Source organism: Oryza brachyantha, chromosome 5 (assembly GCF_000231095.2).
Source record: "Oryza brachyantha chromosome 5, ObraRS2, whole genome shotgun sequence".
Lineage (NCBI taxonomy): Eukaryota > Viridiplantae > Streptophyta > Magnoliopsida > Poales > Poaceae > Oryza > Oryza brachyantha.
In genome coordinates, this window is record NC_023167.2 from 2,362,841 (window position 1) to 2,377,001 (window position 14,161).

Consider the following 14,161-nt stretch of genomic DNA (forward strand, 5'->3'; position numbering starts at 1 on the left):
TAGAGGAATTGTACTGTACATGTAGGGATCGGAGGTATTAAGATAACAACTCGCATAAGTTAGCTACCCAAAGATAATGAGAGTGAGTTGCTATGGTATCCTAAGAATATGATCTCATGCTGAGCAGATTCTGATTTTGAGGGGATAATAGTCTGTGGGTCATGGTCTTATTTGTTGACCTAAACTAAGCCTAGTACAGGTTGTGCAGATGGAGCTACCATACAATATTGTTCCTGGTCTCGAAGGCCCTGCCAATTACTGCCGATGACCGGTACGGTGCTTTGGCGACTTAAGATTTGTTTCAATCATAGTGGTAGGGCCTACAATCATTTATTTAAATTTTTCAATGATGAAATTGATTTGGTGGATTTAATTAAACATAAGGGTAGACGGTGCTTTAACACTTCAACCTCAAATCTCTACTCCAAGTATCAGATCATACTCGACGATCTAACTCAGTCCATCATGGCACAAGAACTCAAGAAGAACAGTGATGTAGAGCAAGTCTATATCCCCTTTTCTCGGTGCCTCCTATTCCTACATGTAACCCGCACATCTCTATTTTTGGTTTATAATCACTAATTAAACATAACCGCACATCTCTATTTTTGGTTTATAATCACTAATTAAACATAACCACACAATCTAGGAAATACTACAGGTGTTTGTTCTCCCGCTCCCAAACCTATTAATAAGCTTGTTATTAGCACCACATATCAACTATTGATAAGGCATATGAGCATTGAATTGAACCATCTACATTGTTTCGAGATTATGTTTCGCGGATACTACTGAACTTAGCAAGTAGGGAGACTGACACCATAGTTCCGAACCTAGCAAGTAGCATGATATCAGCATCAACAGCTTCATGAAATGCTATAACAAGGGGCAAAGTGCTTCGAATAGGCCAAGATTTGAACACATTAGCTTTGGTTCACATGCATCATGCAAACTATTTCGATGGCTTTAATGTTTGCTTTGCAAATTACTGCACTAAAGAAGAAAATGCACGTTATTGACTATTATTATTTAGTCCTATATTGTGACTACTGCTCACTTACGATTTTGTGATCAAAATTCCAAACATGATTGAAATGGTTTGTGCGATGTGCCTCTTGGTTGGCTTGTGTACATGCTTCTTAATTACTACGTTTCCTAGATAATATTCTTGGCTGCTATTCATTTAAGCTTGCTTCTGATATCTTTGGTACCATGTACCATTGATATATATATATATATATATATTAGATCCTACTACCAGGTACATCTACTTCTTTCACATTTATGATGAGAAACACTTTTATAACTGTTTCTACTTCCACTGTTAAATCTCATATGAATGACACAACTATATGTATAGACTTTGTATTTTCTGTTGGAACAGAGCAGAAATATGTATCGAGGTGTTTCTGCATCTTAGACGTGAAGGGAGTAGCTATACCTGGTAGTAGGATAGTGACTTATATAGGAAATATATATATAGACACACACAAGCAAATTGCCCGTGCGTTGCAACGAGATTTTATATTTTAAAAATATCGTTAATATATTATTATAAATACGTTATTATCAATCAATTAAAAAAAAGCCCACGGCCCCGAAATATAAATTCACGGATAAATTTGGCCCAAAGACCCAACAACTTACAACATAAGCCCAACAACCTAAACCCTAACCCTAATCCCCCTCTCTTTATCTCCTCTCCCCCACCCACCCCACCTAGCTGTCGCCTCCTCCTCTCCTCTTCCTAGCCACCGCCGCCGCCTCCTCTCCTTTTCCTAGCCACCGCCGCCGCCTTCTCTCCTCTCCACTCCGTGCTTCCGCCGCTGGCGCCGGCGCGCGTCGGCGTTCCTTTGCTCCTCTCCTCCCCCGCCCCGGCGCCACCGTCGCCTCCTCCTCTCCTTTTCCTAGCCACCGCCGCCGCCGCCTTCTCTCCTCTCCACTCCGTGCTTCCGCCGCTGGCGCTGGCGCGCGTTGGCGTTCCTTTGTTCCTCTCCTCCCCCGCAGCCGCGCCTCCTCTCCTCCCCTGCCCCGGCACCGCCGCGCCTCCTCTTTGCCGCCGGCTGCCGGCCACCCACACTGTCGACGTTTCTCGGCGAGAGCCGGCCAGCCGGGAGTGGCCGGTGGAGGGTTGCTCCCGACCTCCCATCTCCCATGGCTGCTGGCGTTTTGGTGGTTGGTGCGGCGGTGGTGGCTTGCAGCTCCGCGCAGGACAACGGCAAGGGCCGACGCAAGGCGGCGAGTGGTAGACGAGGGCGTGCGGCCGAGCTACAGAGGCCGCAAGGCGGGGTCGCGGGGAGGCGAGGCGGGACCACGGGAGCCAGCCAGGAGCGGCCGAGGCGACGAGGCCGCCTAACGCGAGCAGGGACGTCAGGCCTACCTGTCAGCAATGGTGGTGGTCAGTAGTAAAGATAAAGATACATTAAATATTAACTTAGAGAATTGCAGTTTTGTCCTCACTACGTGTAAAAGGATTAACCCATAATACTATAATTGGAGCACCTAGGCCATCACCCACCTAAACCAAGCTCTTGATTAGGGATGTGTGTGGATCGTCTTGCAGTTAATCCATGGTCAGCTCTAGTTTATTGAAATGAACTAAGTTATATTTTTAATATCTCAGAAATAAAAATTAGTTTCATTTAGTTGAACTTAAGCCAGCCACGGATTACCTGTGGGCCAACCCACATTCATCCCTACTCTTGACCACGTAAACTTCCAAGCTGGTACTAAACCATCACCACTGGAACCACTCCCGGGTCACTTGTGCCCAAACAACACTAACGGCATGTGTTAAATGTGTGGAGTGTTACAGTGGCTTTTCACACATCCTTTATCTATTCTGCAATATATCCAGAGAATTACTAACTACCACGCTAGTATAATCCAAGTACTGCGAAATTAGGATCAGGGCCGCTAGCTTCTCATGGCCTCACCAAACTATCATCAGTAGAAACCAAATTATATGAGAAAGTACAGGAACTGTACAGAGTGACCTCAGTGTGTATTTCACCATGTTTAACTAAAATCCTAGCATTATTTCTAGCCATGATTAGCGAGCTACTCCTGCAGCTCTATAAAAGGACTATCAGACCAAGATATATCAATCACAAAGAGAGGGAAATATGCTGATATATTTTTTACTATTTTTAAAAAGTATCTTGAGGTAAATTTTTCAGTATAAAAATTTAGTACATTAAGGTACCGTGTATCTTGGAATACCAGAATTAAAATCCTAACCATCTCTACTCAACATTAGATGAACGATGCATCAACCACAGCAGCTATAAAAAACAGCACATGGATCACTTCCATTTGGGTGCACAGAGAGATCAGGACAGACACATCGATCTCTGTACGTTAGCTTGTGTGGTTAGTATAGTGCTCCTGAACTCTTCATTCCAAGTTCATTGCTAGCTAGGTCAGGTGAATGAAAAATGGAGAACTGTGCATGTAGGAGTTCATTGCTAGCTAGGTCAGGTGAATGGAAAATGGAGAACTGTACATATAAGAATAGGAGGTATCGAGATTGCTAGCTAGGTCAGGTGAATAGGTCAGGTGAATGTAAGAATAGGAGGTATCGAGATTGCTAGCTAGGTCAAGCTAGGTCAGGTGAATGGAAAATAGCTAGGTCAAGCTAGATCAGGTGAATGGAAAATGGAGAGAACTGTACATGTAGGTGAATGGAAAATGGAGAGAACTGTACAGAACTGTACATGTAAGAATAGGAGGTATCGATATAACATAACACCGCTTAGCTGACCAGTATCGCTCCAATAGTAATGTTGGAGGAGTATGATCGTCATTGCTAATTAGATTCTAAGTGAATAATGAAAGCACAATTCCAAAGCCTGACACTTGCTAGCGAGGGGAAGCTTCATTCATTGGAGCCACCAAACCACACATCTGCATTCAATTAGATTCACCATCTACAATTCCAACAAGATAAGGATTACACAAAAGATTCCGACAATGTCAATCCACATGTATCAAAAGCGTTAACAGATATGCAATGTCAATGATGGTCAAGCGTTAAGAGATTCCGGTTCATATGGGTTTTGACCTTGCTAATGTTAAATTTTATGAACTATATATATGTAGCTGTCAGTAATGAACTGAAATTTCTGAAGAATGTCATACTGTCAATATAGGCACTGCCTCATAACCGCTCATCAGTACCGGTTGGTGCCGCCTATCACTGCCGGTTTTGCTGCCAACACAAGGCCGGTGACAGTTTTGCTCCCCGGCCTAGTAATGGTCGGTGTCATGATTTTTGAGCCTTAGTGAGTTGTCACCGATCCAGTCAATACTAGGTGTTAGGAAAATAGGGCAAGAGAAGACATAAATTTAACATGAAAAAATCATTCCAACATGAATAGGAAAAAACAACGGAGGGCAAAATCAACTAATTAATAACGATTTTGAGTTATATGCTAAAGGGTGTACTGTATTTTTAGGCACAAATCAGAATGGACTAGTAATCGTATTGGAGTCAAACGTACTTAAATTTACTACTCTTTTGCTTTTGTTACATAATAAAGAAAATATTTTCAGCATGTCAGAATTGTACACGTATGACAAACAATTGATAGAAGAAAATCCAACCATGCATGATGTTTTAAAACTATTAATATACTTGTACATTGCAACAAGTCCATATAACTGATAATGGACTGCACAGAACATTAGAAAAAAGAAATGTTCTATATAACTGATGATAGATCATACGGGTTTACGGAGAAAAGAGACACATGCATATAGAGAAAAGAAACTATCTTTTTTCTAAGAAACAACTTAATTTTTCCTTTTTTTAAACAGTGACTTTTGAGTGACATGGGATAGAGAGGATGACGGGCGGCTTCATTTTTAAGCAGTAGAGAAATTAATACAATGTTGGCCTCATTCTTGTTGGCCATGGTAAAGAGCCTCGCTTCTCTATAAAAAGTCTATGAGCTGAGAGATGCCTGCTCATATACATCTTAAAAATCAATTCTAAATTTAAATTTATTTTATAAGCGTAAGCATAAGCAAAAAAATAAGGCTAATAGTTTTCTATCTTTACCTATAACTAGCATGACGGCTAATGGGGGTTGTTGCTATAACTCTATCATTTGTACAAATAAAGGACAAAAAATAGCACCTACTCATACGATGTGATACTGCTTCTACAAATAAAAAATATTACGATGAATATATTGCAGATGGAGAACTTTAAATCACTGAATCAGCCTATAAAATGTGCACTTAGAAATACAAAAAGCACAAGATGGAAATGGTATATATAAATATAAATATATAAATATATAAATAAGATCTTTCTGAAAAATTTACTGATTGGATGGAGATGAAACGCGATGATGTTAAGAGAAGATCGATCGGAGAGGAAATCGTATTACTGGGATTAATCCCAATTATCTCGATGGGATTATGGAAATAGCACTGTGTAAAAAATACCATTTTTTTTGTTTGAAAAGAGAGCCTGAACTCACTAAATAACAGGACAATTATCATGTGCAAGCAACCCCTGAATCAGTGGTGGAACATTATATTGCCACTCAACCACCATCTGATCAGGAGAAACCAGTTTTGCACACTCATGTGCAGGCCTATTATAAGAACGATGAACATAAGTGCATCTAAACTCATCAAAACTCCTTTGGAGCTCCTTCATCCTCTGAAAGTAAGGCGCGAGCACAGAACGCTGGACCCTCTCCATGTGCCAAAGAGACACCAACTCTAAACAATCGGTCTCAATAATTAAAATACGGAAGCCTCTACTTCTAGCCATTTCCATACCGTACCAGCAAGCCAGCCGCCTCAACAACAAGAGGTTCCAGACAATGAACCTGTCATTTATGATCCCGTAGAATCATCCCCAATGATCTAGTGTTATTGGTATGAGAAAACGATGCATCAGTATTACATTTAATCCATCCTTGTTCAGGTTTCTCCTACTATTTGATACCATTAAGCTTGAGCTTATTATTGCGGGAGCCAATAAAAAGTTTAAGTGGTTAATTGAATACAAAGAAACAATTGAGGGTGTATTTGCATTAATTCCATGACTAATTTGGACAGCTGTAAGGTCCATGAACTAAGAATGTTACATGCACAACCACTGCTGCAAAATGCTCTTTGGTGCCGGTTGTTAAGGGCACATCGGTGCCGGTTTTCTAACTGACACTCCATAGGAGACACCAATGCCCGTCTTTACATATATGCCGGTTGGTGATATGAGCTGGCAGCTAGTATATGTGACCTATAGTTACTTAGAGCAAGTTTAATAGTATAGTCAACCGTTGGCTCTAAATCGTCTATAGTCAACTTAATAGTTAATCCATACAATACTTATATACTCCACAATTAATATCTGGTCCCACCTATCATACTCACATTTGTCTTGAAGTTCATGCTGCAGCTGACTACAAATTAGTAGCACATTGTCTTTTTCTCTTCTCTCTCATCTTCTTAAAATATATTTATAGCTGGCTTATAGCTTACTACTGTACCTACTCTTTGAGATGTCGGTTTATAAGACATCATCAATTAGGGGTTTTATAATAGTGATTATTTTCTATTACTAGATATGTGTGCAGGCTGGTCCATTATGGGTAATAGTTGGCCTAATTTAGTTCAGTTCAGTTAACTGAATTTCGACTTTAGAGGGTCTAAAAACGAAATTATATTTAGCTAGTTGATCAAATTAGAGTATCCCTAACAGCTCATGCATCCCATCCTCCATCCTATAAATAGAGGATGAAGAGTAAAAGTTGAGCTTCGGCAGAACATCTATCTCATCATCTATTTTTGGATGTCATCCATATTAGGAGAGAGAAACTCTATATTTAGATGTTCTCTCTCCAATCCTCCAAATAAATATAGAGGATGTCATATATAGATGATCTGCTGAAGTATAAAGGGATATGAAGGATGAACGTGTTTTAGATGACCATCCATTTATGGATGACCAAATTTAGATAAGCTGTTGGGGATGCTCGGCTAACCATCACCTTCACACATCACCACTTGTTACTAATCCAGAGGTCAATATAGTAAGCTAGCTCTATATCATTGTACCATGTAAGGTCAGGGACACGCCTCGTCAAACTGTCCATAGTACAAATTTAATTAAGTAGACAGGAATAGTACAGAAATTCGTACAAAGCTGGCCTCATTGATGAACATGGTTAAGACCCTAGCTACCACCCTAGCCTAGCTTCTTCTGTCTATAAAACGGCGTATAAAATGGCTAAGAGAAAGAAGGGGAGAAAATGTAAGGTGTCGCCAGATGCAAAAGTTTGATATACAGCAAGCTGTGTTCTCTTCTGAATTAACTTAATTAGTTTAGATGAATACCAAAGAAATGGTAGGCATCAGGATTGCGGTACATAGGCCGAACTCGATCCGCTGTGAGAGGATCAAGTATTTCTTTAGTTAGATAGATAATTCTAGTCCCATAAGTGAAAGGGTGATGTGTGCATTTGATGATAAAAGATGAAAAATAAAAAATCATCTGATTTTTTATAGCTATATAAATGATTAAATTAATTAGTATAAAATTAATAATGTACTCTAGCACTACAGCAAAACCTTGGATGCCGTTGCTCACATTCATATGGAAAAACCCTAGCTTGTCCTCAACTCAATGGCCTAGACCAAGAGAACTGTCGGGTTAGGAAGCTCACACTTCTGAAAAAGAATAAGATATGAATGTTCATTTTGCATTACACTTAGTTACCACATGTTTTTATACCGTCGCGTCAACATAATTTGCTATTTAATTTTCAATCATCTGCCGTGGCTGATGATCACCACAATTCCATTCATTGTTCAAATGGCTCGTGGACATGCCTCTTGATTGGTTCGTGTGCTGGTTAACTACTAGGCTACTGGTTCAAAAAAACACTACTAGACTAGAATGAATTACATATTACTGCTACCACTGCCGGTCCTAGTTCCTGATAAGACTAATTCAGTAGTTTGCCGAGGGCATGAATTTTTTCTGTTAATACTTTGTCCATTCAAGTAAATTACCTGCTAACTACTGCTACCTCCCTTTCACAGCGTAAGACTTTCTAATGTTATTTATATTCATGTGGATGCTACTTAATCTAGACACATATATACAAATGATTTTTTTAAGGTGCACCAAAACTTTTATGAACCATTCATCATGGTTTGATCTAAGGGTGGATGTTTTCTCTTACCTCATAGGTGGTAAGAGTCATTTATTATCATTCAACGCCTTTAATGATAATTAGTGAATTATAACAAGGAAAGCCACCAAGTTTTCCTTAACTATTAATTGGAAAATCCATATATAATAAAATGTATCCTAGTAAAGTTTTATTTCCTTTTTGAAATATATTGCAGTAGTGGATTGAAATTGACAGTGATTAGATTTTTATTTTAGTTTATAATGGAGTTTCTTGTTGGTGTTTGAAATGTTGTTATGTAATTTGATGTTCAAAAATGCAATTATATATTATCATCAGAACTATAAAATTGTTTGGTTACTTTTATGTAATTTGAGTATATTCCATACAAAATTCAATGTTCGAATTAAATATTTAGATTTTAAATATTTATTTTTTCTGTTAAGACCTAGGGCTCTTCTTAACGGTGGCTGACTATTTTGTAGCCTTGTAGGTACTGGAATGCACTATTTGGTAGGATAATTATACCCATAATTGCTTCATTTTAGATGTGATGTATTAATGGAAGGAGTCTATTAGTTTTATTCAATATAATAAATCATGAATAATGAATGGTCAGGATTAAAATAGTTCTCTTACCTCTATAGTGGTAAGATGGAGCACCTTAAAACAACTCTATACAAATAATATATATATATATATATATATATATATATATATGTATATATATATATGTATGTATATAGATTAATGCATGAATCTAAATATAACTAGAAAAGCCTTACGGCATGAAATGGATTGGATTTTATTAGTAACAGCGGTGACAAGATCGCAAGATTTGGATATAACACTGGTCTACAGTTCAGCTATTCTCCAGCGTTATCTTCTGCATTAGTTCGGCATCAATCGTAAGCGATGTTGCAAGCGGAATTCGATTGACTTATAGTCGGTTGATGATTTCGAGATCTGTTTTACCAGCTCGAGGAATACAAGAAGAACTATACACAACGCTGAGTAGTTTTCTGTCTCTGTTAATCTGTAACTTACGGTTATTTGTCCTAGGTCTCATTAATAATTGGTCGTAGCTATTATAAAGTAAAATCCCGAATAGATGAATTATATTATCTAGAAGAGCGGATGGGAAAATTACTCTATCTAGGAACTAGGTTATTTCCTTCCTTCCTAGCTCTGCTAGCTGGCTTTGCACGGCACGGTGACTGTTTCCCGGCCGGCAATCACGCCAGGATCACAACCGGCTCTCTTCCCTGGTTCTGTAAACAGGGTTGTTGAGATTTCATTGGATGGTGATCCTATATATTGTAATCTGAGTTTTTCAGTTGAATACAATTCGAAGATTGTGTGATCTCCCATCCACTGCTACTCACTATTGTCAACCTTATATACTTATCTCTAAATGCTCTCTCTGTTTCATATTATAAAATTTATAGGTTTGTCTAGATTCATCCATATATCAATATATATTTTTTGTTTAAGCGTCTAAAGATTCATTAGCACATGAATCAATATATGAAAGACCAGAAAGTATTATAATATGTAATGGATGGAATACATCATATATCCCGCGGTTGTATAAAAGAACAATATCAGCCCAAGAGAGATAGAAGAAAAAAGGAAGGATCAGAGAGAGGCATTAATCATATAAAGTTTGATGGCTCCTTGTTAGATCTCTTCCCTAAAACTCAAAATTGTTAGATGCATGACTGGATGAGAAAGGAATAGTAGGCATCAGGATGGCCACGCCCAAAGTTAATTGTTTCAAGTGATGGCAAAAGAAGCATGTTGGATCATAAGGGACGACGCCAACACGGATTGACATAGATCTGTTCATGTCCTATTGGTTAAAATCCAACTGCAAGTTAATTTGCAACAAGGAGATTGGAAATGGTAGCTTCCATTTTGTTGGAATTTTTTTTTCATTCTCACCGCATCGAATGCATGTATGTCTAAGAAGAAATTAATTGTTCTACTCAATCACTGATGAATTACATAACATCATTTAATATCCCATGGACTCTTCAAAATCATATACTCCCTCCATCCCAAATTGATCATCATATAAAAGAAAAAGAAAAATCTCAAATCAATCATCATACAAGGAAAGAGAGGCAATTATGCATTAGTTGAAATGCGAATAACCTTTCGGTTCACACGCACATTAAATATTTATATGCATCCATTCAATCGGTGTTGATGTGATTTTACATGCATTCATACATACATCTTAGGATTTGTGACTAACATTTTTAATACCAATTAAATAGATTTTTGGGCTTTACTAGACCTTATATAATGATTAATTTAGAATAGATGGAGTATATCATATATCACTCCTGTAAAAATCTACTTAGAGCAAGTATAATAGCAGGCTATAAGCCGGTTAAATGCTAAGGTGGAGAAGAGAGAGGAGAAGCAGACTGTAAGCTTATAACCAGCTCTGACACAAGAACCATGAAATTATGTGAGAGCGACAAGTGGATCTTGTATTAATTATAAATAACTAACTACTATATGAGTGGGTTGAGAGAAAGCTATAAGCATTCTTATAACCAGCTTGCTAGCTATACTATTAGCCTTGCTCTTAGGTGTTGGTTTTCTAACCGACACCCAACAGGTGGCACCAATGGCAATGACCTAAGTTGTTGTTGTCGGTTCTATAACCAAAACCTACATGGATTTCCATGACTTAAAAAAAGTATTTAGCCATCTCGAAAAAAATGATGCAGAGTTATGGACCATTTTATTATATTATTTACAATGATTTTGAAACACATCCAGTACAAACAAAATGAAATTGTCGGATCGCGTGTCCGTATATCGTTGCAGGACCCCTCTGCCGCCGCCGTCCTCGGTCGACGGCTTGCTCAGGCGGCGGCGGCGGCGAGACGGAAGAAACTGCCGGCGAAGCTAGAGATCGTCGAGCCGCCTCTGTGGAAAACGGATCGGCCGTTTCTCCGTGTGCAACATGGTTAATTACTTAGTATGTCATCTACTTTTTTCTGAATATATAATGCATCGAGTGTCAGCAGCTATCTTCTGTTTGGGAGTCAACAAATACAGATACTATAGTGGCTTTGTACTATTTGTTCCATGTTAGTTAACCGGTGAACTGAAAATGGATGACTTAGGATGCATGGTAAGCATGGAGAGAAGCAGACAGTAGAACACAGATGATTATATGTCAAAGATACCACGAGATTATGATGGTCGATCATGCCGTGTCCGATTTTCAGAGGGTGGTAGGTTCAAAGTGAAGAACATGCGTACTGCTCTACTTTCTGTTTAATTTGTTACTCTTGAGGAGAGGCTTTGGCGCAGCACACAGTGGTTCGCTGTGGACGAAATTAAAGTAAGAATGATCTTTTCATTCCATCACATGCATGCTGGAGTTTTTTTTCAGAACTCTGTTTGCCCTTTTGGACTTCAGTACAACTATAAGCAAGAGAACTATTGAATCGAATAAAAGAGAAGATGGTAGGTGAAAAAAAATGTACTCTTTCACCTAACAATGACTTCATGTACTACCTCCGATACATATAAACTGGCGTGCTGCTATCGTGGCTAACTCTTTTCTACCACGAGGGACAAAAACCATCTTTTCGCTTCTTATGCTTATGCTTATAAACCAAAATTTAAATTTTAAGATTTAAATTTAGAGTTGATTTTAAGGTTTTCTTTTGCATCATAGTTTATTTTTCAGTCTTTACTTTTATATTACTAAAAACATGTATATAAAAGTTTTACATGTAACTTATTTTTTAATCATTAATAAGTCATTTTACTTATGCTTAATATAAGCTAAAATATGAGGTCGTTTGTTTCTGGTGAGAAGGTGCATGGAGTGATATATAATGACATCTCTCTTGTGTATGTTATGTGTTAAGACCTTGTCAACTAGAATTTCTCTCTCCTATACATGTACCAATTTCTGTGCCGTGTTCATTGCTAGCTCGTGGTAAAGGGAAAACTAACGAGGAATTTGCACATGTAGGGATAGGAGGCATCGAGATATCAGAACATATGCTTAGCTATCTAAGACTACTATTATTGTGATATCATCATAGCTGTATGCTTGATTATCGTCACTGATACTAAGGGGCAGTAAATCCGAAGATGAAAAAAATTCATTTTTTAATTCCTAGGGAGGAGAAGTTTCATCTTAGTTGCTACTGTAGAGCTGCATGGCACACAAATCTGTTTTATCTTTCCAATAAAGCTTCTCTATAAATTTGCCAAAAAGTTTTATGCAAGGTACATGCTTTGACTTCAAAAGTATTAACATACAAACAATGCAAATGGTGATCAAATAAGAAAAGAAAGAACAAGGTCTTAGAGTTGCATTCTTTTGGGCTAGATTATTCCTCGTCTTTTACATACATGTTTCTTAAAATGCTAAATAGTTTATTTTTTGCCCAAAAAATCTATATAGAAATTCATCCTTTTCTTTTATTTTTTTGCTTATGCTATATATTTCTTCTTATTATCAATGCATTTTTCTCTTCTAACTAACGGACTCACAAATTCCTCTTGTTTCTCGATTATGCCTATCTATTTGAGCCTCTTTAATTCATACTAAAATGTACTGCTTGGTCATATTAGAAAGCATTGATGTATAGTTTCTAGTGAGATTTACAAGATGGATAATTTACATACTCTGGCCATTAAAGACTTATGTGATTCCTGCTAATGACGTAGTTATTCAAACATTTTTGCATGGTTTTCTTTTGTTTTAGATAATAGAAATTTTATTGAACTTAACCAGATGGCACAACCGTATTAAGAATATTTATGGACTTTGCATAGCTAAGATGCATAGGGATGGCAATCTGGGTACGGGTACAAGGTACCCGACCCGACTGGGACGGGTACGGGTAGGGGCAGAACAAGAAATTTATTAAGCCTAGAGTTTAACAATAAAATATAAATCTTCAGATAAATTTTAACTAAAAAATAGTAATTTTCTGTGCAATTTTTGGCTAGGCGTGGGGCTCCAGCCGAAGCTGCCCCACGCCTGATACCGCCCCTAGGTACGGGTATGATTGTTTACCCATAGATAGTACTCGTATCCGACCCGAATCAACACGGTTACGGGTATTGGCATTTTTCTCCACCGTCGGTATCCGAATATAGTCCACATATTGAATTTTGGCTAAAAACTTATTAGGTTATTCATGTAATAATATTTGTGATGCACTCCCTTTTAACTAAAAACTTTTATGTAACCTATGTCTTGAACTTTTGATGTGTGATGCAATATTGAATGGTTGAATCTGAACATCAGATAATGTGCTATGTGCTATTATTATTACTATGATTAGTTTGTTGTATTTGTTGGAATATTTTATTATGAGCAATATGTTATATTTATTGAACTTTTCATGTGTGATGCAATATTATATTATTAGCAGTATGTTTGGTTATTTTGATGTGCTTTTGACATGTCAAATGTCAGACCCGACGGGTGAAGTCCCAGAGAGACAGCCTAGAGGGGGTGAATAGGTGTCCTGAAAAATCTTTCAAATCGCAGCGGTCAGTACAGGGGCCGGACCGTCCGGGCCTATGGACGGACCGTCCGATCGGCACTCTCGGGTTGGGCCGAGAGCTCTGACCGGACCGTCCTGGTTAGAACACCGGACCGTCCGGTTAGTGAAAAATGCAGACTTGACAGTCTACCTTTTCGATGATGTTCCTGGGAACGTGATGTGATTATGTGTGTAATAAAACAGCAGAAAGATCGTAGGAACAAACAGAACACGAAATCATAAAAACAAAGACACGAGAGATTTATCCCGAAGTTCGGATCTTTCGATCCTACTCTCCGTTGAGGCGCTCCTGCAAGCGGGATCTCTCTCGATCCTTTTCCTCTCTTGGCTTCCTCCCACAAGGCCAACACGGGTCTCCGAATTCACAACTAGGGACTAGCAACCCATTCGATCGACCACCAAAGTCAAGATCAAGGCGGCTTGCTCAGCCCTAGATTATAATTC